Here is a 24729-nt window from a genome sequence, read left to right as displayed (position 1 = left end):
TTCAGGTCAAGTCAAGTCAGATGTATTCGTCACGTGCACATAAAGTGCAGTGAAATGAATTTGCCAGCAGTGGTACAATAAAAATACACAATACACAATAAAAATTTAACACAAACATCCACCGCAGCATTCATCACTGTGGTGGAAGGCACAAAGTTTGGTCAGTCCTCCTCCATTTTTCCCCGTGGTCGGGACCACAACCCTCCGCAGTCGCCGCTGCGGGAGGCCAGATATGCAGACAAGGTAAGTCCTGAATCGGTGCTTCCCTACCGGAGACCGCGGCTTCAAGATGGTGTAACAGAAACAATGCGGAGAATTGTAGAACTGGTGAAACATCCAGAGAAGAGAAAGGGGGCAAGTAGGGAGGGGGTAGGGTAGGGGAATGTGAGATGAAGTTACTTAAAATTAGAGCATTCAATGTTTATACCACCGAGTTGCAAGCTACCCAAGCGGAATATGAGGTGCTGTTCCTCCATTTTGTGTGTGGCCTCACTCTGCCAATGGAGGAGGCCCAGGAAAGATTGATCAGGGTGGGAGTGGGAATGGGAAATGGTCGACAACTGAGAGATCCCATAGGCCTTGGAGGACCGAGCATAAGTGTTCAACAAAACGGTCGGCGAGTCTACTATTGGTCTCGGCGATATACAGGAGCCCACATCGGGAACACTGGGTGCAGTAGATGAGGTTAGAGGAGGTTCGTGTGAACCTCTGAAGAAGGGTCCCCACCTGAATCGTCACCAATCTATCTTCTCCAGAGAAGAACTCCCACCGAGTTAAACTCTAGCAATTTGTGTCCTTTAGCTGATATGTTTTCCAAAGTAAAACATAAAGTCAACGGGACAGGCAGCATCTCCGAAGGTCATGGATCGTGGCTGTGATAACCTGGTAAATTTTTTATTGCACATTTTCACACTACTGATATAATGTCGGGGAATGTGTGTGTAAATGTATACATGAGTGCGTAGGCATGCATTATTGTGCAGGAGAGTGAGAATACCAAGAGGTGCAAAAAAATGGTAAGAAACCAAAAACAGTTTAGTTTAGTTAATTTAGCTTAGTTTAGTGTATGGTCACGTGTACGAGGCACAGTGAAATGTTTTTGTTGCATACTAACCAGTCAGCAGAAAGACAAAACATGATTACAATCGAGCCATCCACAGTGTATAGATACATGATCAAGGGAATGATGTATAGTGCAAGGTAAAGTCGAGTAACATCTGGTTAGAGATAGTCCGAGGGTCTCCAAAGAGGTAGATAGTAGATCAGGACTGCTCTCTAGTTGTAGATCGGTTGGTTCCGTTGCCTTGTAACAGCTGGAAAGAAACCGCCCCATAATCTGGAGATGTGTGTTTTCACAGTTCTGTACCTCTTGCTTGATGGGAGAGGGGAGAAGAGGGAGTGACAAGGGGGTAACTCATCGCATCTGCTCCATTTTGCAAGGAAACACAATGTCCACTTTGGACTGAACATGAGTAATACTGAATATTGTCAGATGGTATTTTGCAGTTCTGTTCTATCACTTACATCGGCAGGAGTGCCATGAATAATAACTTTCCTTGTACTTTTCCATTTTCAGGAATTACTCAAAATTGAGTTTATTCAATGCCACCATATCCATAATCCCTTATTGACAAAGGTTTTGGAGTACCTTTACCAGCCAGCTCAACAGTACAAGAGCTTGGCCTGCAAGTGTCTATTGTGATTTAGGAAAGGTATTTGCCTGGCTGTTGTTCACACGCCTCTAAAAGTTTAATACAATTCTAGTTTAATCGCCATATTTTTACTCTTGTTGAAAATTTTAATATTTTGTCAGAATCAAACCTGATATTATATATGACGGCACAATTGCTGGAGCCTCGAGCAAAACGCAAAGTGCTCGAGGAACTTGGAGGTTTGGATGCATCTGGGGAAGGGATGGACAGGGGACATATTCCCAACGTGTGGATGGGCAGATCTAAACTGAAGACTAATATGTACAGAGAAATGAAGAGCCTACCTGCATTTTATAACTTTATATAGGTTTTATAACTTATATAAAGATTTTTATATCATCTTTCAAATTTTCTGGTACAGATCACGAACCCTCTTTACTGCAACACAACTATTAAAATTATGTTTATTTTAATGTTAGACACACAATGCTGGAGTAACTCAGCAGGACAGGCAGCATTTCTGGAGAGACGGAATTCTTTAGCTGATATTCTTTCCTAAATATTCTTTCCAAGAATACCTTTCCAAGATATATTCTTTCTCTTGAGAGAAGGAATCTCTCCAGAGATGCTGCCTGTCCCGCTGAGTTACTCCAGCATTGTGCGTCTATCTTTGGTTTAAACCAGCAGCTGCAGTTCCTTCATACACGTTTTAATGTTAGTACATGCCTAAGTTTATTAATCACGCAGGAATCAGGTGGAAGTAAAAGTAATTAAACTGTAATGTAATGTAATGAAGAATAAGGAGAAATATTTCATTCAAATATGAGGTATGCAATTATAGAATCATAAATTATCTTAAACGGAAATAATCATTTTAGTGATGCTGACTCAAAGAAACTGAACCATCCTATCAACAACTAGAGACCTCATTGGAGACCCTTGGGCTATCTTTAATCTGATTTTATTGGACTTTACCTTGCACTACTATACGTTATCCACTTTATCCTGTATGTACACTGTGGACAACTCGATTGTAATCATGTATAGCCTTTCCATTAACTGTATACCATGTAACAAAAATCTTTTTTACTGTACCTCGGTCCATGTGATAATAAACCAAACTAAACTAAACAAATGTAGTCACAATAAGATTCTTGGCATAGACATAGATTTCAGTTTCACTCTGTTGAGCTTTGGAATTAAAAGTCCATAACTTTAAACTACATACTTTAGAGATAAAGCCCTATGGCCCACCAAGTCCACGCCGACCAATGATCATCCCGTACATTAGCACTATCCTACACACCATGGAGAATTTACAATTTTACCGAACCAATTAACCTACAGACCCTGTGCGCCTTTTGAATGGAAACCCACACAGGTCAAGGGGAGGACGTGCAAACTCCGTACAGACAGCACCCATATCACTTGCGCTGTAAGACAGCAGTGCTTCCACTGCGCCATGGTTCATGTTGCACTCGTGAACTTGAACATCAACAAGGCTGAGACTCCAGAAAAGCTGAAACATGCAGAACATTTGAAAAAAACTTTCCTGATCTTGGACTACAAAAACGTATTTTTACTCTTATCAAATATTTGTGATCTATACTGCGTGCTGTAATATTGTAATTCTGGGATGAACTGAAGATTTCCATCATAACCGGAGAAGCTAAGCTTTTACTAATTTCAGCTAAGAGACAAATCATTGGCAGGTCATCAGAGAGAACTGTTAGATAAGGTTACAGAGATCTTTTACATTTACCTCAGAGAGAAGGCAAGGCCATAGTTTAACATCTTATTGAAGGAGGATTGAACTAAATGTGATCTGGAATGAAAAGCTGTTTCAGATGATAGAAAAATACCACCCACACTGAGGCAAGGAAAAATAACCTCAAATTCAGCTTAGAGAAAACCTCGTATCAATGGTTTGCAAAATGACAAAATGCTAAATCTCTTTGTAAATTTGTGGTTTACACTGGTAAGATTTATGGTTGGTATTATGTTATAATTGCCGGGTGGTTTTCAGTCTGAAAGATTGCTAGATAAAGATGACCAAGGTCCGTCTAATGGAGTTGTTGACTAATCACACCAATCAATCTCTATCAATTAGTCCAGGCAAGATCCAAGGGATATCCCAGTGGGACACCAGCTTTGGGCAGCGCGGTCCAAAGTCACTTGTTTTCCCATTACATTTGCAACATCTCATGTGTCTAATTACCCACAAAATATTATTCAATGAGCAACATTTACATTTGAATGAGTCAACACTGTCTGCTTCCACCATTTTACCATTGACTCGCTGAAATATTGCCGTGATAGGTATTTGCCAATTAATTTATTTACAGCTTTCCAGTTGGACACAGAAGTACGCCGACTGTGTTTGATCTCGCTGGGTGAAGTATGCACTCCGATAGATTCTTTGGTTTCATGCACAGTTACACTACTCTACAGCTTATAAAACATGGATTGCACACAGCCTTCAGGCTTCGTGAAGCACTTCATACTGTTCTATTGAACTTTAATAGCCGTGTTGAAAGCAAGTCCTTATTCAATGATATTCAGTGGCAAACATTCTCTAGAATACATACTGTAGCTAGTGGCTATTAGTCAAGTACAGGTACAAAAAATAAGTCTATCTAACACACTAGGACAATTACAACTGAGAGTAAGTGACCCTTTTAACAAAGTGACACATCTGAGATGTACAATAAGTGGAGGGGGAGTTAGAATGGGGGAGGGTGGGAGAGGTGAGTGAAAGTTCGGATGGAATTTGGTGAGGGTGGTTGATTATTGGGAAATCAGCGTGAGTTGTAATTATGAAATTGTGAGGGATGAACAAAATAAATCATACACATGTACTTATTGTACTTGTGTGGGCTAATTGTATTCAAGTATAGTATTATCTGATCTAATTGGCTAGCACACAACCAACGTTTTTCACTGTTTCTAGATAATAATAAACCAATAACAATAACAATAATGAAGCGGTGTGGGCTCCACTCTTCCTGTCTCATCGATGCAGACCTTACTTTGTTCTGTACCTTCCTGTACCTCTAGTTTCCCCCTCCCTGACTCTTAGTCTGATGAAGGTTCTCGACCTGAAACGTCACCTGTTCCTTTCCTCCAGAGATGCTGCCTGACCTACTGAGTTACTGCAGTGTCTACCTCCGGTGTAAACCAGCATCTGCAGCTCTGTCTAACGGAATAACAATACCAGATCAGTTTTCACAGAGGGTTGAAATGCTGGGCTCATTGAAGGTGGAGGGTCCTCCTTTGCTTTCAGGCCACTCACACATCACTTCATCTACTGCCAACATGGATTAAAAAGGGAAAACTTGCTTAAACGGAATTACTTTGTTTCTTAGAATGTCTCATTGACCATTTCTTCCCCCTGCGGACATTTATTTCCCCAAATCTGATTCTTTACGAAACAAAGGTGATTGTTTTGAGGCTGGTGAAGATTAGGTGTAAATTATTAATATTTTTGCTTCCCATAAAACACAAAGCTTCAATTTCTACTTCTATCCACTCAACCTTCTTAAAAACATCCGAGACAGGAACTGGCAGCATCCATATAAATACAAGAACGTTTCAAAAAGTTTAGTTTAATTTAGTTTAGTTTAGAGATACAGTGCAGAAACAGGCCCTTCAGCCCACCAAGTCCATGCCAACCAGCGATCACCTCATACACCAGTTCTATCCGACACCCTGGAGACAATTTACAGAAGCCAATTAACCTACAAACCCGCACGTCTTTGGAATGAGGGGGGGGAAACTAGAGCACACGTAGCAAACCCACGTGGTCACAGAGAAAATGTACAAACTCCGTACAGACAGCAGATGAGGTCAGGATCGAACCGGGGTCTCTGGTGCTGTAAGGCAGCAGCTCTACCGCTGCGCCACCGTGCCGCTCCCTGTGCACATCTTTCAGTCTTCTCTTTGCAAAAGTAAATTAACTGAGTAAATTAATTTGAAGAAAGCGATAATTTCGGGCAAAAATTCAAGTAGACAATATTTGATCTGCTACAATATTTAATATGACATTTAATTAAATAAACAAACCCTTTGGAAACAATTCATTTTCGGAAATATGACCAAACAGGGATTATGGTACTTTGCTCACACAATATTTTCACTGAAGTCCTCCCTGTTAAATGAATCCAATCTACTTCCAATACAGTGGCGCAGTTAGTCGAGCTGCTGTCTCACAGCTCCAGTGACCTGGGTTCAATCTTGAACTCCGGTGCTGTCTGTGTGGAGTTTTCACGTTCCCCTAGTGTTGGCGAGAGTTTCATCTGGATGCTCTGGTTTCCACTGACATCCCCAAAAAAATCTGTAGATTAGCAGGTTAATTGGCCATTGTGATTTGTCCCTAGGGTGCGTGTGAGTGATAGAATCTGGAGGAAAGTTAATGGGAATGTGTGGGTCAGGGTAGAATTATGGTAAATGGGTACTTGATGGTCAGGTGAAGTCATGTTGAGTTTAGTGTCATCTCCGCAAATATGTGAGGTATAAGCGCAATGAAATTCTTGTCTCTACCAACACACCAAAACAGAAATTATACATAAATTCTCAAAAAAGTTTTTAAAAAAAGGCTGTGTAAACAAAAGACCTAATGCAAAACGCAATTTGAAAATAAATCACATCCATGATGGTTTATAATGTTCCATTGCGGGTTTGTTGAAGACCTTAATAGTTGCCAATCTAGGCACAGTGGCTGAAGGGCCTGATTCTGCACCGCCTTTCCCTAAGACGAGACTTGTCTCTGTCACTCCTTGTTGTAAATTCCACAATCTGCTCGCACTCTTAGTGAAGACGCCGATCCTAAACGCTTGCCAGAATTATTTAGCACAATCTAATATCTGCATTCTCTTGTTTTGATCGCTTTAACAACTGTAAACATTTGTTGGTCGCCTATGCTATCACATTCTTCTGTAATGTCCATGAACAGGTAGGAAGTGGAGGCGTCTTGGCCTCCAAATGCAGGCTGATGTACTGTTTAAATTGGTGTGGTTGGCACAGACAACATGGGCCGAAGGGCCTGTTCTTGTGCCATAATCTTCTATGTTCTGTGTTAACTTTAAGGAAATAAAATTCAAAGAAGTATTGGACCATCAGTGTGCCAATTTCCACAGCAACAGGATATAAGAAATTAGAGCAATTCAGCGGTACCAGCATCATCTCTGGAGAGAAGCAATGGGTGAGGTTTCATGTCAAAACTTCTTCAGTCTGAAGAGAGGGGTCTTGACCTGAAACATCACCAATTGCTTGTCCCCAGAGATGATGCCGGTCCCGCTGAGTTACTCCAGCATTTTGTGCCTATCTTCAATTTTCTTGGCCCCGCTCTGGGAGTAGGAGTGGGGGCAGATCCGGACCGCAATGGCCGTGAGCCCCAGGCCGAGTTCGGCGATCGTTTGCCTGCTTCTGCTGCTGTTGGAGGTGAGACATTGCATCACTCACGCCAGGGTCTTGGGCCTGTCCCACTTTGGCCGTCATTTACGCAACAGGCCGTTAGCGCGCTAAGATTTCGTTCGCTACAACAATTTCGGAGCCCCGTGCGACGTCGCGCACAACTGCATACCCCTCTGCGCTTCTCAGAGGGGCCGGCTCCGCGCGGCCATACGATGCCTGTGCGCCTCAACGCGACCACGAGGTCGCGTAATTTGCGTGCCAAGGACACGTAAATGGGACAGGCCCTTAAGAGTCAGCAATTCAACCTCTCTTGCTTAAGGTTGTGACTGATCTCATCATTGACAGTTTATTGGCCTAATCCCGACTATGTTTCATTCTTCTATTGTCCTATAATCTGCCGTGTCCCTTGGATGTACCTGGCATTCACTACTCTCTGGGGTAAAGAAGTCCAATGATTCATACACTCTGGGTGAGGGAATTCCTCATCCAAATCTCTATCCCCTTATTCTCCGAGCAAGGTAAGTATCACAGCAGCGTCCATCTTCGGGGGGGACCACCGTGAGGGGGGGAAGGGGGAGGAACAACGGGGACCTGGCATCGGGGGACGGCCGTGAGGAGGGGGATGGGGGAAAACAATGTAGAGCTGGTGGGGGTACTTTATAACCTTGTCAGCGCAGTGTGTGGCACCTATTTGCATACCTTGCGTATGCAAGCAAATAATTTGACTGTGCCTTGTCACGTGTGACAATAAAGTATTCAATCTTTCCAAACTCCCTCCGAATCCTATATGCTTCCAAAAGCTTGCTTCTCATTCTTCCAAACTGGTCTAATGTGCACCATCTTTTCTAATGAGAAAATCCTTCCATCACAAAAAACCCACAAGGAATCAATCATCAAATCTCTTCTCCACTGCTCCACTGCTTCCAATGTGTGAATCTTTCCTTAAACAAAGAATACAAAATTATACACAGCTTATAGAACATATAACAGTACAGCTCAGGAACAGGCCCTTCGGCCCACAACGTCTATGCCGAACATGATGCCAAGATAAACTAACCTTATCAGGTCATAAGTGATAAGAGTAGAATTAGGCCATTCAGCCCATTATGTATACTCTGCCATTCAATCATGGCTGATCTATCGCTCTGAACCCCATTCTCCTGCCTTCACTCCATAACCTCTGACACCTGTACTAATCAAAAATCTATCTATCTCTGCCTTAAAAATATCCACTGGCTTGGCCTCTACAACCTTCTGTGGCAAAGATTTCCACAGATTCACCACCCTTTGACTAAGTAAATTTCTCCTCATCTCCTTCCTAAAAGAACATCCTTTAATTCTGTTGCTATGACCTCTGGTCCTAGACTCTCCCACTGATGGAAACATCCTCTCCACATCCATTCATCTGCCTGCACATGACCGTATCCCACCAATCCTTGCATATCCATGTGCCTATCTAAAAGCATCTTAAACACCGCTATCGCATCTGCCTCCACCGCCACGCCTGGCAGCACATTCCAGACACCTACCACCCTCTGTATACAAAACTTGCCCCCCCACATCTCCTTTAAACTTCGCCCTTAAAGGTGCAGCATGTATTCTTTGACATTTCCACCCTGAGAAAAAAAGGGTTCCGGTTGTCTACCCTATTTATGCCTTTCATAATTTAATATACTTCTATCATCAGGTCTCCCTGCAATCTCCAGTGATCCAGAGAAAAAAATTACAGATAGTTATTAACACTTAACACTTAGTTGCAAAACTAAACTAAACTAAATTAAATACAAATAAAACGTTATTCACATTATTCCCTTTATCAGGTATTTGTACACTGTGGATGGCTTACCTTTAATCATGTATCCTTGACCGGACTTTGCTGGCTTTACCTTGCACTAAATGCTATTCCCTTATCATGTAACAATACACTGCAAATGGATTGATTGTAATCATGTATTGTCTTTCCGCTGACTGGTTGGCACTCAACAAAAGCTTTTCACTGTACCTCGGTACACGTGACAATAAACTAAACTTAATAACTCCTCAATAAGCCTTCTTTACTCTTGTATTCCATCCAGTTGCAATAAAGGTGAATATGCATTCACTTTCCTAATTACTTGCTCTGCATGCATGCCAATGTGTTGCGCTGTATGTACAAGGACAACGAGAACTCTTTCAACACCAACTTTTAATCAGCACACGTCATTTTGAAGTTGGGGCCGCGACTCTGAGTGATTGATGTTATCAACTGATTGTTCTACAAATTTTCAAGAACAAGATGTGAAAGCCTGTGTTGCCATCAGGACGGTATTAATGAACAAAGGCTACATCTCGCTGGCTTGAAAATGAGCCAACCTTGTAATAATTATCAAATCAGTCAATAAAATAAATGCTAGCAACTAAAATTCCATTGGTCTAACATCAGTAAGAGAAAATCTAATGGAACTGGTTATCAAATAGATCTATATTAATATTACCTCATAAATGAAAGTCAGTGAGGTTCAGAAAAAAAAAGGTTTCAGCCAACCATTCTACTTGACGTTAAGGAAATAACCTTTCAAATTCTCATCTACACATGTCTCTCTGTGGATCTCATTGGTAAAATATTACAATAAGGACAAGGCCAAGAATGGCAGTGGTGCAGCTGGTAGAGCCGCGGCCTCACAGAGCTAGAGACCCGTGTTCAATCCGACCTTGGGTGCTGCCTGTGTGGAGTTTGCACATTCTCCCTGTGACCGCATGGGTTTCCTCTGGGTGAGAGGTTTCCTCACACATCCCAAAAGATGTGCGGGTTGTAGGTGAATTGGCCTCTCTCGTGTGGATGTGAAAATGGAATAATGTAGAACAAATGTGGACTGGCGATCGATGGATAGCGTGGACTCGGTGGGCTGAAGAGTATGTTTCCTTGGTGTATCTCTGAACCAAACTAAACTGCCTCAAAAGCCTCCTTCATAATCTAGGGTGGGTAATGTTCTTGCTTAAAAAGAGAATAGGCTGGGAGGGATGAACATAGACAGGTTCTTGAAGATATCAGAGAATTATTAGATGCCACTATCATATTTTATCATGGCATAGAAGGAAGCCATTTGGCCCATTGAGTGTAGTCAGGCCCAGAGTGCCTGCCACTGTCCTCATGTGAGGCAGGATGATGCATTCTATTAAAAAGAGCTCAATATTTATCGGGTCAAAATCAGGTTTATGATTTTCTGCTGATGCTTCTGTTAGAAAAATCCATAAGTGCAGAAGCGTTAGATAAATTGTGTTTCCTCATGCGGTAATGGTAATGTTAGTTTAGCTTAGAGATACAGCATGGAAACAGGCCACTCGGCCCACAGAGTCCCCGCACTGTGACCAGTGATCTCCGCACTTTAACACTACCCTGCACAAAACTAGGGACAATTTTACATTGATACCAAGCCAATTAACCTACAAACCTGTACGCCTTTGGAGTGTGGGAGGAAACCAAAGATCTCGGAGAAAACCCACACAGGTTTACGGGGAGAATGTACAAAATCCGTACAGATAGCACCCATAGTCAGGATTGAACCCAGGTTTCTGGTGCTGTATGGCAGCACTGTGCCATATTCCATACGTTAATTATTAAAATATTAATTTTTAATGTGAAATATATAACATTATGAGAGGTATAGATAGGGTAGACAGTCGGAACCTTTTTCCCGAGGGTGTAATGTCAAACACTAGAGGGCTAACTGTGAGCTGAGAGGGATAAAGTCTAAAGGACATGTGCTGAACAAGTTTTTTTACACAGAGGATGGCGGGTGTCTGGAACACGTTGCCAGGCTTGGTGGTGGACGCAGATACAATAGTAGTGTTTAAGAGGCTTTTGGATAGGCACATGGGAATGCAGGGAATGGAGACATATGGATCACATATAGAGGCCAAAGGTTTAAGGTGAGGGGGGGAAAGATTTAATAAGAACCTGAGTGGGAACCTTTTCACACAAAGGGTGGTGGGTGTATGGAACGGGCTGCTGGAGGACATAGTTGAGGCAGGTAGTGTCACAACGTTTAAGAAAGATTTAGACAGGTGCATGGATAGGGCAGGATTAGAGGTGTTTTGGCCAAATGCAGGCAAGTGGGACTAGTGTAGATGGGACATGTTGGTTGGTGTGGGCATGTTGGGCCAAAGGGCCTGTTTCCATGCTGTATGACTCTATGACATGCAGACAGATGAGATTAGTTTATCTTGGCATCATGTTGGCCGTGGACCTTGTGGGCTGATGGACCTGTTGCTGTGCTATACGGTTCTATGTTCTAATCTGCAACTTCATACACCTGAAGCTGCCTCTCTCTTTATCTATCAAACGTTACGCTGCAGGGCACAAGAGAAGGGCCCTTGAAGCTCCCTGCAGGATCCAAACGTTGGACATGTGCATCCGACTTACCCTTCGCACTGCGCGCAGCAGGCAGAGAAAAGTGGGACTGAGGCACTTTGTGCTGACTCACACACAAGGTTAATGTCCAGAGGGAAGGTTTGTCCGTTCAACCTTTGAGGCACAGCCAATTGTCAGTAAATGATCTGAAAGATTCAACAGTGGGGACAAAAGCCGAGCTAAATCACTTGCACAATTATGTTTCTCTTTAATATCATCCTGGCGGTCATTATGGTATTCAGTTAATTCAACAAGTCACCTTACATCAATTAATAAAGAATGCAATTACACTCTGTGTGGAGATGCAGCATGTTAAGTCTTTTTGTGAATATCCTTTCAAGCTATCATTGGGCAGGAAATCAACTGGATCATTATCCAATTAACTATTTTGTCTTGTTGAAAATGAGAATAATGGTATAAAATCATGAGGGGAACGGATAGGGTGAATGCACAGGTATCTACCCTGTGAATACCCAGGGCGGGGGGAATCGACAGCCAGTGAACACAGATTTAAGATGAGAGAGGAAAGATTTACTTGGAACCTGAAGAGCAACTTTTTCACTCGGAGGGTTGTGGTTATCTGTAACGAGCTGCTAGAGGAGGTAGTTGAAGAAGGCACTATAACAGCACTTCAATCAATCAGTCAATGGTAGATAAAAAATGCTGGAGTAACTCAGCGGGTCAGACATCATCTCTGGAGAAAAGGAATAGGTGGCATTTTGGGTCGAGTCCCTTCTTCAATGACGCTTCATTGTCACATGTACACTGCAGAGTGAAACTCTTTTTGCACAGTTCACACATCCATGAGTCACCCCCATATATTGGTGACATTTACAAAAAGTCCAAGGTTACAAGACCCTAGGCAAGGTACATGGCTTGGAGGGATAAGGGCCTAACCTGGGCAAATGGGACATGCTTAGTTGTGGCATCTTGGGCAGCCTGAGAGAGTTGGGCCAAAGGGACTGTTTCTGTGCTCTACATCAGTGCTTCTTAAAATGTTTCAATGTCATTCACCCTTGAGTCTTTATCACAACATTTCATTCACCCTCGACTAAATTTTCTTCTGGGTTTTGGTAATTTTCGTCTTATTCTCCCTTCTGTATAATTTTATATATCATTTATTTTGGCACATGAGCAAAAAAACATAAATTAACTCATTTCGTAACTGTTTATTTTATTCATCTTTCTGAACATCCTAAAAATATGTAAAGAAAATAAGGAGTGAAAAAAAAGTTTAATTACCACTGGAGTTGGAAAATCTTTCTATTAGACCAATAAAAAAACATTCCAACGTCTAACCACTGGGCTTCAGCCCCATCTTACCCTTTTGGGCTTTGAATACTGCAGTTTTTTTCTTGGAAAACTAGCTCAAAAAACCATGGAGTATGTGATTTAATATATTTGTATCCAACTAATATAACTTTCTAAGGTAGCCAAAAATGCTGGAGGAACTCAGCAGGTGAGGCAGCATCAATGGAGAGAAGAAATAGGCAACGTTTCAGGTCGAGACCCTTCTTCAGACACAAAATGATGCCTATTTCTTCTCGACCAGAAACTATCGACCCGAAAGTTCCTCCAGCATTTTCGTCTACCTTCGATTTTTCCAGCATCTGGAAAATGTAACTTTCTATTACTCTCCCCGACGAAAGCTCACAATACCACCAAATATCAACTTGCCATATTTGGTACACTTCTGTCCAGAAGTTGGCTCTTCCAAATTCAGATATATTTTAAAAGTTGTGCATGTGTACTGACATGTCTGCAGCAGTGGTGGTGTAACCAGGGTTACCAAATCAAACTCACAAAATACTGAGGTCGCTGGAAAAGAAAATGTAGAATATCACTGCAAGAAAACGGCACAATCTAACTTTAGATTGCCTAAAAACGGGGCTCAAATCTCCTTAATATAGCTAGAATTTGTGTTGCTTGATGCAAATAAGTGTTGGTAGATTGCAGCAAATATATATGGCATTCTAGTTCTAGCAGAAAAGTAGCTAAATTGGCAACACAAAGTAATGTTACAGTTCAACAGTTGCCTACGGCGATCCTCCAGTGTTGCCATTGATACATTTATGATCCCACTAGCTCGTCTGGTCTTCCCTAAAAGGTTATATTACAGTAAATTTGGGAAATATCCTGCTACTTTGAAATTAGAAAGCCATAGGTAGAGAGAAAAAAAGATATCAAATTTCCAGCTCCACTGTCATTAAAACCAATAAGAGCTTACGAACCACTTTAATGGCGATGCTTTTTTTAAGTATAGAAAAAAAAATATAAATATCTGAATAAATTAAGTCATTCACCCTTCATTCACCTCTCTAGTTTAATTCACCCCAAAATAATTTCATTCGCCCTTGGGTGAACCACTCACCACTTTAAGAAACATTGCTCTACATCACTGAAACTAAGAGAAAACGATCAGTAATAAGAGGAGCACGAGCAATTCACTGGAGCCACCAGCTGCCTAAGTCAGATCTCTGGCTGGGATTGTGTTTAACATCTTTGCTGGTGTCATTTTATCAGATCAACATTACACAATTCTGAGATTTCAAGGCAAAAAGTCCTCTAGCCTTAAAATATCCAAGAAGACCTGATTCAGCAAAGTTCTGTTCAGAAATGCTCCGGCCTCACGGTTCCAGTAGCTTGCAACACAAATTCACCAATTTTACTTCGGAGTCACGTGAGTGACTACGTGAAGACCCCGTCCAGTACGCATGCGTGTCATATCGTCTATCGCATTGCGTTACGACTGGCAGGGTGAACGTGATTCTCCTGCCAACAACAGACCTGAGGTAAGTTTATAAAATACTTTCAGGTTAAATCTTCTTGCAGGAACCTCTACTGAGAGGTCCTGCTAAAAGTCCGGGGCTAAGTCGGGACGGAGGGGAAACCCCAGTCTCGAACTTCAGGGAACCCCGGTCACGGGGAATCCCGCCCACGGACCTAGGCGCTCGGAACCGCGGAATGCGGGTAGCGAGCGACGGTAAATTCACCATTGAGTCGCTGGCAGCAAACCAACGACTTCATATTGGTGGGGAACCCGCTCGGGAGACCGCGGGACGCGGGGTGCGGACGGTCGGGATTCGCCTTCGAGCCGCTGGCTGCGGAGCCAGCAGCTTCATATTGGTGCCGGGGAGGGCACCTGCATAGCCGCTCCGGAGACCACGGGGAGCGGACGGCGGCGGTGGATTCACCTTCGAGCCGCTGGCAGTGGTGCCAGCGGCTTCATATTAGTGCAGGGGACACCTGGACAGCCGCTCCGGAGACCGTGGAATACGGGGAGCGACCGAGAACCCGGCTGCAATTACTGCGGGGATACCCAGATGGGGGGGGGGGGGGGGGGGAAAGAAAGCCCCAGCTGGAGAACACCGTGGAGAAGCCCTGTTATAAGGGACCGCGGAGAAAAAGCTGGGAGGGGGGGGGGAGAAATAACCCGCAATGGAGTGTTTCTACAAGGACCACAGTGGAACCCCACCTGTAACAAACCACGGCCACGAGACCAGGCTCGGGAGGAGTGTTGCCCCGCAGCAGAAGGTTTTAAAAGGACATGCAGGTAAATTCCTTACTCGAAGGTCGTTGTGTGCTGTTTTGTGAGAATATGTTACAGGGATGGACGCCGGCGGGAGCAACTGTGATCGCATATCCCGCATGGAGCGGTTGATGGATCAGAAGCTCCAATGTGACATGCTCCGGTATATGTAGCCTAGTCACCAGGGGGTCCTTGGATGCCCATAGCAGCACCTTATTGAGGGCTGCATAATGCAACTCCCTCGACAGAGGGGTGTATTAGGAGTCACTTCTGGGCTGACTCTGAAGACAGGGGTTTGGCTGAAGAAACCACAAGTGTGCAGGGGGTGCAGGAACAACACTACCAGCAGCAGGAGCTCGACGAGTGGCCGTCGGGTTCAGAAAGGCCACATCATCATGCAAGACCTCACATCTTCAACGGCAGCACCCATACGCACCCACCAGAAAACCACGATGAACTGAAGCTGGTGAAAGCTTGAAGGCCGTACAACCAGGACAAAGGTATTTTTTAGGCCACAGCCCAGAACGGCCTTCGTTGGAAGATGCACCAACCTCGTACGCGAGCTCCCCTACCTCCAGGAGCAGATGTAATCATGCACACGTTTGAGGCAGCACCTGGTCGGGTTGCATAAGTCCTCCCATTCGGATAAAGGTGTGGAACCTCATCGATGATGTCTCCAGTCACGGATACAAGTTGGTAATATTAAACTGGTTTGAATATTTACACTGGTTTGGGATAACATAAGATTAGTTTATACTGCACACAGGTATGGTTGGAATTGCCTTTCAAGACAAGGCTCACAAGAATGGGATGTGGACTGATCATTGTCAACAGCCTCAAACCGCATGTGCAATATAGACTTTTCTAAATAACTTCCATGTGATCATTTCCACTCACAGGGTTGAAGATATTTGAAATTTAACTGGATGAGGCAACGATTCACTCAGTGGCGTTACAATGGGCTAACTCCAGTTTCCAGATTATTTACCAAATCACTACTATCAGTGCTTCGACTGCACAGAGCTAACAAATAAGTAGCACGGCCAATCTGGATGATATTGAACATACTGCATTTCACTAAATTAGCCTTATCAGCCACATAGCTATATTTGAGGAATTGGTTCTCACCCGTCCAGTTAAATTTAAATTAAGTTGATACCAACTGAAACTATTGATTGTTGGGATACAATCATCCATTTATTGGTCTGGGATCAGCTCTGAGATAAAAATTAGACCTCTGCTATTTTTAGCTGAAACAATCAAAGTCACTATGATGGACAGCTTTGCTCCACTAAAATCTCTTATCCGTAAATCTTCAGTCATTTCCAAACTGATGCTATTGCCCAAAGATGGGTAATTTACTAATACCATCTCTAGTTACGGAGGCAGATGGGATTAGCATGAGTTATCAAGTGTTCAGTCATGGTATCAACTGCCAATGGACACCAGGTGCATTCTGGGCATTAAAGAGTGTGTAGATATGCATATAAGGCATGCACAAGTCCAAGGTGATACACTTTGGTGGTGGTATATGTTAATCACAAAGATACAATCAAATAGTAAGATTAAACGAGAACTTACCAGTTTGAAGTTTGATCTGTATTTTATGAGGAGTTACGATGAGGGATTACGTGAAGAACCCGCTCAGTGCGCAGGCGCGGCATACTTCCAAGCAGCGGTGTGGAATCACAGATAGACACAGTTATTTTGAAGTAAACATAGTAAAGATAAGGAGACATCAATTTATTAGTTTGATCCATATAATGAGGGTGGGAGCGGAGGGCACGTAATCCCTCATCGTAACTTCTCATAAAATACAGATCAAACTTCAAACTGGTAAGTTCTCGTTTAATCTTACTATTTTACTTCGGAGTCACGTGAGTGACTACGTGAAGATTTCAAAGCTCTGTGATTTCAAACCGTGTAACAGTTTCATTTCACTCACTGCCGAAGTTCTTGAGGGAGGAAGTGTTATCGTAATGAACCAATGAGTCTATTTGTAGAAAAACACAATGGTATTTTTTAAACAATAACAACAAAGAATTAAGTTGCTCCCCTGGGCTTAAATTAAATATTTGCAGTTCGTAAATCTTTACTGCAAATAAACCAGGTTTTGCCAACGGCTTATTATAAAATTTCTGAACGGTCTTTTCCCTTCCCACCATCCTGCTGTAGCCAGGATGTGGTCTATAGGCATGTCCATTCTTTAGCCGTCGACATGGATGCTGCCCTGGTGGAATAAAATTTGTACATGTTAGTGTTTATCCCAGCAGTTTCTAGCACCTGCTTGAGCCATCTCGCAATGGTTTGGCTCGTACCCCACCATAAGGTTTTTGTGACTGACCCACAAGGCTTTTCATCTCCCTCGAATATTCTGGTTGTGTCTATGTAGGATAGTAGGTGGGTCATGGCACATAACCGTGGTTCTGGTGGGTAAGCCACGACTGGATTAGGTGTTCCTGGTCTGCTCTGTTTGACCAGTCGCTGGATAACGACAGATCTGGTCTGGAGCTGTGGTCATGTTGTCCAGTCGCAATAGGTGTAGTGACTGGACCCTCTGAGCGGATACAAGTGCCGCGCCTGCGCACTGAGCGGGTTCTTCACGTAGTCACTCACGTGACTCCGAAGTAAAATCAAAGTATCCGGTGATAGTTTTACCAAAACACATTTAGCACTGGTGTATTATTATGCAAAATCAATGACAACACAGAATGAATGTGTGATCACAAAGTATTTAATGACAATGTGGATTGATAGAACACTAACTATTGAGTTGCTTGCATCCAGTTTCAATCAACAGTGAACGAGGCATACAGTGGCGAAGGGTGCATTCTCGCTACACTAGGAAGGAATGTTCTTTTATGTCTTCCTCCATTTGACCTCAATAGACGGGTTTTGCAAAATTCAGCAAGACTCCCGCTTCCGGGTTTTCATAGTGCCTGCCTGGGTTATACACCTATGGCTCCTGCTGATGCGAAGAATGAACATAAAACCTTACATGGTTAATTCCGGATAAAAAGATGCTGGTTCAGTTGTGATGTTGAAACCATCCTCTGCATGATATAATCGATCATAGACTCACAGACTCTGAGAGATCGTTTCTGCGGCATGGGTTGTGAAACCATGAGCGTTAGAGTGCTCACTACAGATTGCAGGGATAGCACCATATAGCAGCTATCTGCATAGGAGATGGGAAGCATTGTTTATGCTTCCTTACGTTTAACACGGCACGGATGACTGACACATTAAAATTCAGTTTTATGGGATTATAACATTAAGTTACTATTCCATTACTGTGCCTTAAGTACCTCCTAATCATTTGGCTGATGAGTACATAAACCACTCTGTCCGGTTCTCACCCTCTGATATCCAGAGAATGAAGGTATCGTCAGCTTAAAACCTCCCAGGTTTAGGGACGCAGAAAAATGGATTGTTAACATTATACATCACTTCACCGATGGGCACCAGCAACATCCCTGCCCATGGCCATACTCACGTACTAGTAATTATGCCATGACACTGAGTACAGGGTTATGGGTCCAGTCATTGCAACACTGGATAGGATGATCATATCTGCGGGCTATTATAACATGTTTGTTTATGATTAATCAAGCAGATTAGACAGGGACACAAGACCAAACTAGAGTTGCATATCTCATGGACCTTGGGTTGCGTGTGATCACGCATTTACACCAGTATGTCAAGGTTCCTAAGAGCTTTATAGACTGACAGCAATATTATTAGTTACAGAAAATCTTGTTAGAAGGTATCACTACGAACCTTCTCCAGATGGTTATATGGGTCTGGCAAATACAGGAGTGTACATTGACATTGAGTCTCACTCCACCAGGACCGCTATATCTCAACAGCAGGGATGGACCACATCCTAGCGGTTGCAGGATGGTCAAACTATTGATCTATCCAAATATTCAGAATAAACCTATTGGCAGAACAGGGGTATTTGCCAACTCCATGTTAGGTATGGTTCATACTTCCTCCAGGTTGAGGGAGGTTACTATTACCACTATTATTCATTAATAGCATCAACATGTCTATATCTATGTCATGTCTGAATGCATTCTTAATGTTCACTCATCATTGGCCTACTGATGCAGTGTATGACGTCTGGACTTGGTTCCACGGCATGAAATCACAGAGCTTTAAAATCTTCACATAGTCACTCACGTGACTCCGAAGTAAAATAGTAAGACTAAATGAGAACTTACCAGTTTGAAGTTTGATCTTTATTTTATGAGGAGTAACGTTGAGGGATTACGTGCCCTCCGCTCCCAACCCTCTATCATAAAGTTCAACAGGTATTATGGTTCTCTTATCTTACTATGTTCATTTCAACAACTGTTTTCTGTGATTTCACACCGCTGCTTTGAAGATTGACACTCATGCGTACTGGACGATGTCTTCACGTAATCCCTCAACGTTACTCCTCATAAAATAAAGATCAAACTTCAAACTAGTAAGTTCTCGTTTAATCTTACTATTTTAGGTAACTAACCAACAACTTTTCCCCTTTAAATCTTTCCCCTCTCATTTTAAACCTGTGCTCTCTAGTTCTTGATTCCACTACCCTGGGAAAGAGGGTCCCTGGATTCACAGTCAGCTATTCCCTCATGTTTTGATACACTTCTATAAGATAATTTCTCTTGCCATAAAGAACGAGGATAGCTCTGCAAGGGAACACCACCACCTACAGGCTCCCCATCAAGTCACAGATCTTGTAACTATATCGCCAAGCCTTCACTGTTGCTGAAGATAGACACAAAAAGCTGGAGTAACTCAGCGGGATAGGCAGCATCTCTGGTGAGAAGGAATGGGTGATGTCTCGGGCAGAGGCGTCTGAAGAAGGGTCTCAATCTGAAACGTCACCCATTCCTTCTCTCCAGAAACGCTGCCTGCCCCGCTGAGTTACTCCAGCTTTTTGTGTCCATCTTTGGTTTAAATCAGCACTTGCAGTTCCTTCCTACACACTTCATTATTGCAGGATCGAAATCCTGGAACTGGTTTACAATAGCACTGTTGGGAGCACCTGAACCAGGAGGAAGGCACAGTTTGAAGGAGGAAGCTCACATCCACTCAAGGGTAACATGGTGGCGCAGCGGTAGAGTTGCTGCCTTACAATGCCAGAGACCCAGGTTCGATCCTGAATACGGGTGCTGTCTGACCAAGTTTGTATGTTCACCCCGAGACCTGTGTGGGTTTTTTCCGGGTTCTCCGGTTTCCTCCCACACTCCAAAGATGTACAGGTTTGTATGCTAATTGGCTTGTTAAAATTATAAATTGTACCTGGTGTGTGTAAGATAGTATGAATGTGCGGGGATCACTGATTGGCGTGGACTCGGTGGACCAAAGGGCCTGTTTCCGCACTGTTTCTCTATACTGGGACCGAGACCCTTCTTCAGACTGATTGTAGGTTTGGAGTTTGGAGGGGTAGGAGGGGGGGGGGGGGGGGGGGGGGGGGGGGGGGGGGGGGGGGGGGGGGGGGGGGGAGGGTGGAGTGTGGGGGAAGAAAGCTGGAAGAGAGGAGGGGCAGGACAAAATGTGGCTGGTAACCGGTGAACACAGACAATGGGACATTGATAGGCAGATAATTGGACAAAGGCCAGAGATAAAAAGAACAGCAGAGTGAAATGACAGGATTGATTAATTGCGAATTGTGCAGCCAGAGGAAGAAATGTAGGTGGAGCGGGAGAGGAGGTGCGAGTGCAGGTGGGGCACAGGGGAGGGGAGGGGAGGGGAGCGAAAGGATAAGGAAGTGGGGTGGGGGGGGCTGCTAGAGATTACCTAAAATTGGAGAATTTATAGTTCATACCGCTTAGTTGTAAGCTACCCAAGCAGAATATGAGGTGCTGTTCCTCCAGTTTGCGTGTGGCCTCACTCTGTTAATGGAGGCCCAGGATCGAAAGGCTAGTTTGGGAATGGTTCGCTCCCGGAAGATCCAATAGGCCTTTTCGCAGACTGAGCGTAAGTGAAAAACAAGAACAATACTTCATTGTATTTTGTAGCCTTTTGCAACATCTATCTATATTACTAAAAGTCTGTTCTTGACCGGTTTTGGCGATCTGTGCTGCGATTTCCGAGAGAACGCCGTCACCTACGGCCGCCATTTTTGGCCACATCGCTCAGAGCCCCCCTCCGCCGCATGTGTGCCGAGGATTTTTCCAGTCGATGAAAAATGACAGAGATATTAATGATTTTACAAAATTCCCCATTCTCTCTGCTGCCCCCGCTGGCGGCAGGGGGGATGGACTATAAAACCAGGAAGTGGTGTGCCTCAAATAGTCTGCAAGCTGGAGGAAGGCAGAGGGTCACGTTTCTCTGAGCTGTGAATAACACTGAACACATGTTCACACAACTGTGAGTAAGTACCCTTAATGTGGTTTGAAAATGAAAATATGGTTAAAGTAAAAAAGCACTGCCCGCAAATGGTTGTTTGGGGGGTTTGGGTTGAAATAAAAAGGCACTCTCTCTCCCCCTCTCTCCTCTCCTCTCCCCTCCTCCCCTCTCCTCTCCTCTCCCCCCCCCTTTCCTCTCCTCCCCCCCTTTCCTCTCCTCTCCCCCCTCCCCCTCTCCTCTCCCCCTTCCCATCTCACTCGCCCCCCCCTCATCTCCCCTCCCTTCTCCCTCGCCCCGGGCCCTCCTCCTCTCCCCCCCTCTCCTCCTCCCCCCGCTGCCTCATCCCACCCCCCCTCCTCTCCGCCCCCCCCTCCTCTCCGCCCCCCTCCTCTCCCCCCCCCTCCTCTCCCTCCCCATCTCCCCCCCTCCTCTCCCCCCTCTCCGCTTCCCCCCCTCCTCTTCCCCCCCCCCGCTCCCCACCGCCTCTACCCCCCCCCTCCCCCCCCTCCTCTCCCCCCCCCTGCCAAAAAAGAAAAACTCCTCCCCCCCCCATTACCTCTCCCCACCTCCCCTCTCCCCCCTCTCCTCTCCCCCCCTTCTCCTCTCCCCCCCTCATCCTCTCCCCCTCTCCTCTCCTCTCTCCACCCCCCTCTCCTCCCCTCTCCTCTCCTCCACCCCCCTCTCCTCCACCCCCCCTCCTCCACCCCCCCTCTCCTCCACCCCCCCTCTCCTCTCCACTCCCCCCCCTCTCTCTCCTCTTTTTCTCCCCTCCATCCCCTCCCCCACCATCCCTCCCTTAAACCCCCCTCCCCTCCACACCCCTACCCCCTTCCCTCCACCCCCCTCCCCCTCCCTGCTCCCCACCTCTCCCCCTCCCCTCACCCCCCTCTCAGCACACCCCCTCACTCCCCCCTCCCCTCTCTCCCCCCCCCCTCTCCCTCTCCTCTCCCCCCCTCCTCCCCCCCTGTCCTCAACCCCCTCTCCTCTCCCTCCCTCTCCTCTAACCCCTTCTCCAGGTGTTTACCAGGTCAGTCTTTCAAACAAAATCAATTCTCTTTCATTCGCTTTTAGTTTTTCAACCGAATAAAATGTATTTTCCAGAAATGAGACAGATCACACGGTTGCAAAGACTCTTTTAACAGAGGCTTTTGCCTCACCACAAGCAATATGAAACAGAGTGCTTGCAAATAAGCGACACGTACTCAGCAGATGTATTTGCTAAGGCTACCTTCAATCTGAATGCCTTTCTCTGGCTCTCTCTTTCTTTGATACGGTGAATAAACTGATGAAAAGTCAAAGCCAAAAGCGAGTACATCATCACTGCTGTGAAAAAAGGACCTCTTTGAAAGAAAAGTACGGATAGAGTTACGGAGCCACGGAAACAGGCCCTTCGGCCCAACTCTTCCATTCTGACCAAAGATGCTCCATCCAGACTCGTCCCATTTGCCCTCGTTTGATCCATATCCTTCAATCCAAACATAACTTGTGATTAAATGGTTTGGAACAAAAGATCTATTTAACTAATCGATGCAGTGGATCGAGGAGTTACCTGTATAGACTTGATTCCATTAATTATGAGTGGAATCAGAAACGATCATCGTGCAAAGTCATCGTGTGCCTCAATGTCAGAAGTTAAATAAAAATCAAAAAAACCTGTGGATGCCAGAACTGATGAATGGTCCTGGAACTGAAACTGTGACAGCTTCTCTCAACCACTTGTTTGTTGCTCAACTTGATGGGTGTTTCCAAATTTTTTAGATAAGATATAAGGGTTTATTTGTGTTGCACACCAGATGTGAACCAAAGCAATGACATTCTCACTTGCTGCAGCTTCACGGGCACATTAGATGCAATAACCAGAATGAATATACGATAAATGATCAGCTGTTCGAAGCAATCTAGGCCATGCAAAGAATAAAGCAGCCACAGAGGTGCAAATTCTGTAACGGTTCATTTCGGAGGTCGGGATGTGGTTTGGGTTGTCCAGGGCTGGTCGTTGATGGGAAATAGTTCTCTGATTGAATCAGTGATTGAAAGAACCACATGGAAACAAGACCTTTGGCCAACCGAGTCCACGGCAACCATCGATCACCTAGTCTCACTATAATTTACCGTATAGCACAAAGCTTTTTTGTTGCATGCTATCCGGTCAGCAAAAAGACTATACATGATTACAATCAAGCTGCCCACAGTGTACAGACCCAGGATAACGGATAATGATGTTTAGTGCAAGATAAAGTTCAGTAATATCCGATTAAAGATAGTTCAATGGTGTAGTTGGGCGGTCAGGACCGCTCTCGAGTTGGTCAGAGAATGGATCAGTTGCCTGATAACAGCTGGGAAGAAACTGTCCCTGAATCTGGAGGTGTGTGTTTTCAAACTTCTGTTGCTCTTGCCTGATGGGAGAGGGGAGAAGAGGGAGTGTGTTGGGTGAAGCTGTTGGCCTTGCTGAGTTCTATATTATCCCTCTTTCACATCCACTCCCTACACATTAGGGGAAATTTTACTGAGGCCACTTTACCCAAACTTGCAAGTCTTTGGGATGTGGGAGGAAACCTGAGCACCTGGAGGAAACCCACACGGTCGCAGAGAGAACAAGCAAACTCCACATGGACGGCACCCGGGGACAGGGTCGAATTCAGGTCCTGGATGCTGGGGGGAATAGCACTACCCGATACACTTCTGTGCCACTGTTCTTGAACCTGGATGTAATGGCCAGTTCTCACGGTGCGACCTGAAGCAAGATGTCACCCGAGTGAAGTGGTCGTGGTCCAGCACGAGTTCCGCACGATATAACGGGGGGTAGATAAAGAGTTCCCACGGTACTCGGCATTTCTGTTATTTGTGCGAGTGACTTGTCCATCTCCCGATCTTTCCCGTTAATCTTGAATGAACATCGTGGACTGTAGTGTTGTTAATCACGTGGCACAAATGATGTTACTTTTTTTCACACACTATATTGGTTTTTTTCACCCGGGCTCTTTAATGAGCTGAAGCATAATCTGTTTTTTTTTAGACAAATGTTGTTTGGTGTGATGCACCTTCTCTCAATATGTGCAAGAAGTCGTCTTTTTATTTTGTCAAATAGGAATAAAGACTGTGTCTCACATTGACCGTGATGATTGTCTTATTTTATTATCTACTGAGAGGTGAAACTTTCAGTCTGAATAAGGCTCTCGACCCGAAACGCCACCCGTTCCTTCTCTCCAGAGATGCTGCCTGTCCCGCTGAGTTGCTCCAAGCAACTGGTGTCTATCTTCAAAGGACTGACCACCGGGCTGGATGTCGCGGCTGGCGTGTTGCGTTTCACAGACCGAACTGTCCAATTAATAGTAACAGATGGGCACTCCCTCTCAACCACATTCTCTTGCCTTCTCCCCATAATCTCCTGACAG

General features: G+C 44.5%; 1 protein-coding gene and 1 long non-coding RNA gene across 2 annotated transcripts in view; one reads left to right on the top strand and one right to left on the bottom strand.

The window, feature by feature from the left end:
* The window catches only part of epha10 (EPH receptor A10), a 497371-nt gene that overhangs the window by 122574 nt on the left and 350068 nt on the right, over positions 1-24729 (bottom strand). The window lies entirely within an intron of this gene.
* On the top strand, positions 12737-13607 carry LOC116988600. The gene is made up of 2 exons (XR_004415998.1): positions 12737-12841; positions 13449-13607. It is a non-coding gene; the product is annotated as an uncharacterized LOC116988600 (long non-coding RNA).

Source organism: Amblyraja radiata, chromosome 27 (assembly GCF_010909765.2).
Source record: "Amblyraja radiata isolate CabotCenter1 chromosome 27, sAmbRad1.1.pri, whole genome shotgun sequence".
In the NCBI taxonomy this organism is placed as follows: Eukaryota; Metazoa; Chordata; class Chondrichthyes; order Rajiformes; family Rajidae; genus Amblyraja; species Amblyraja radiata.
This window is presented reverse-complemented; position numbering and strand designations above follow the sequence as displayed.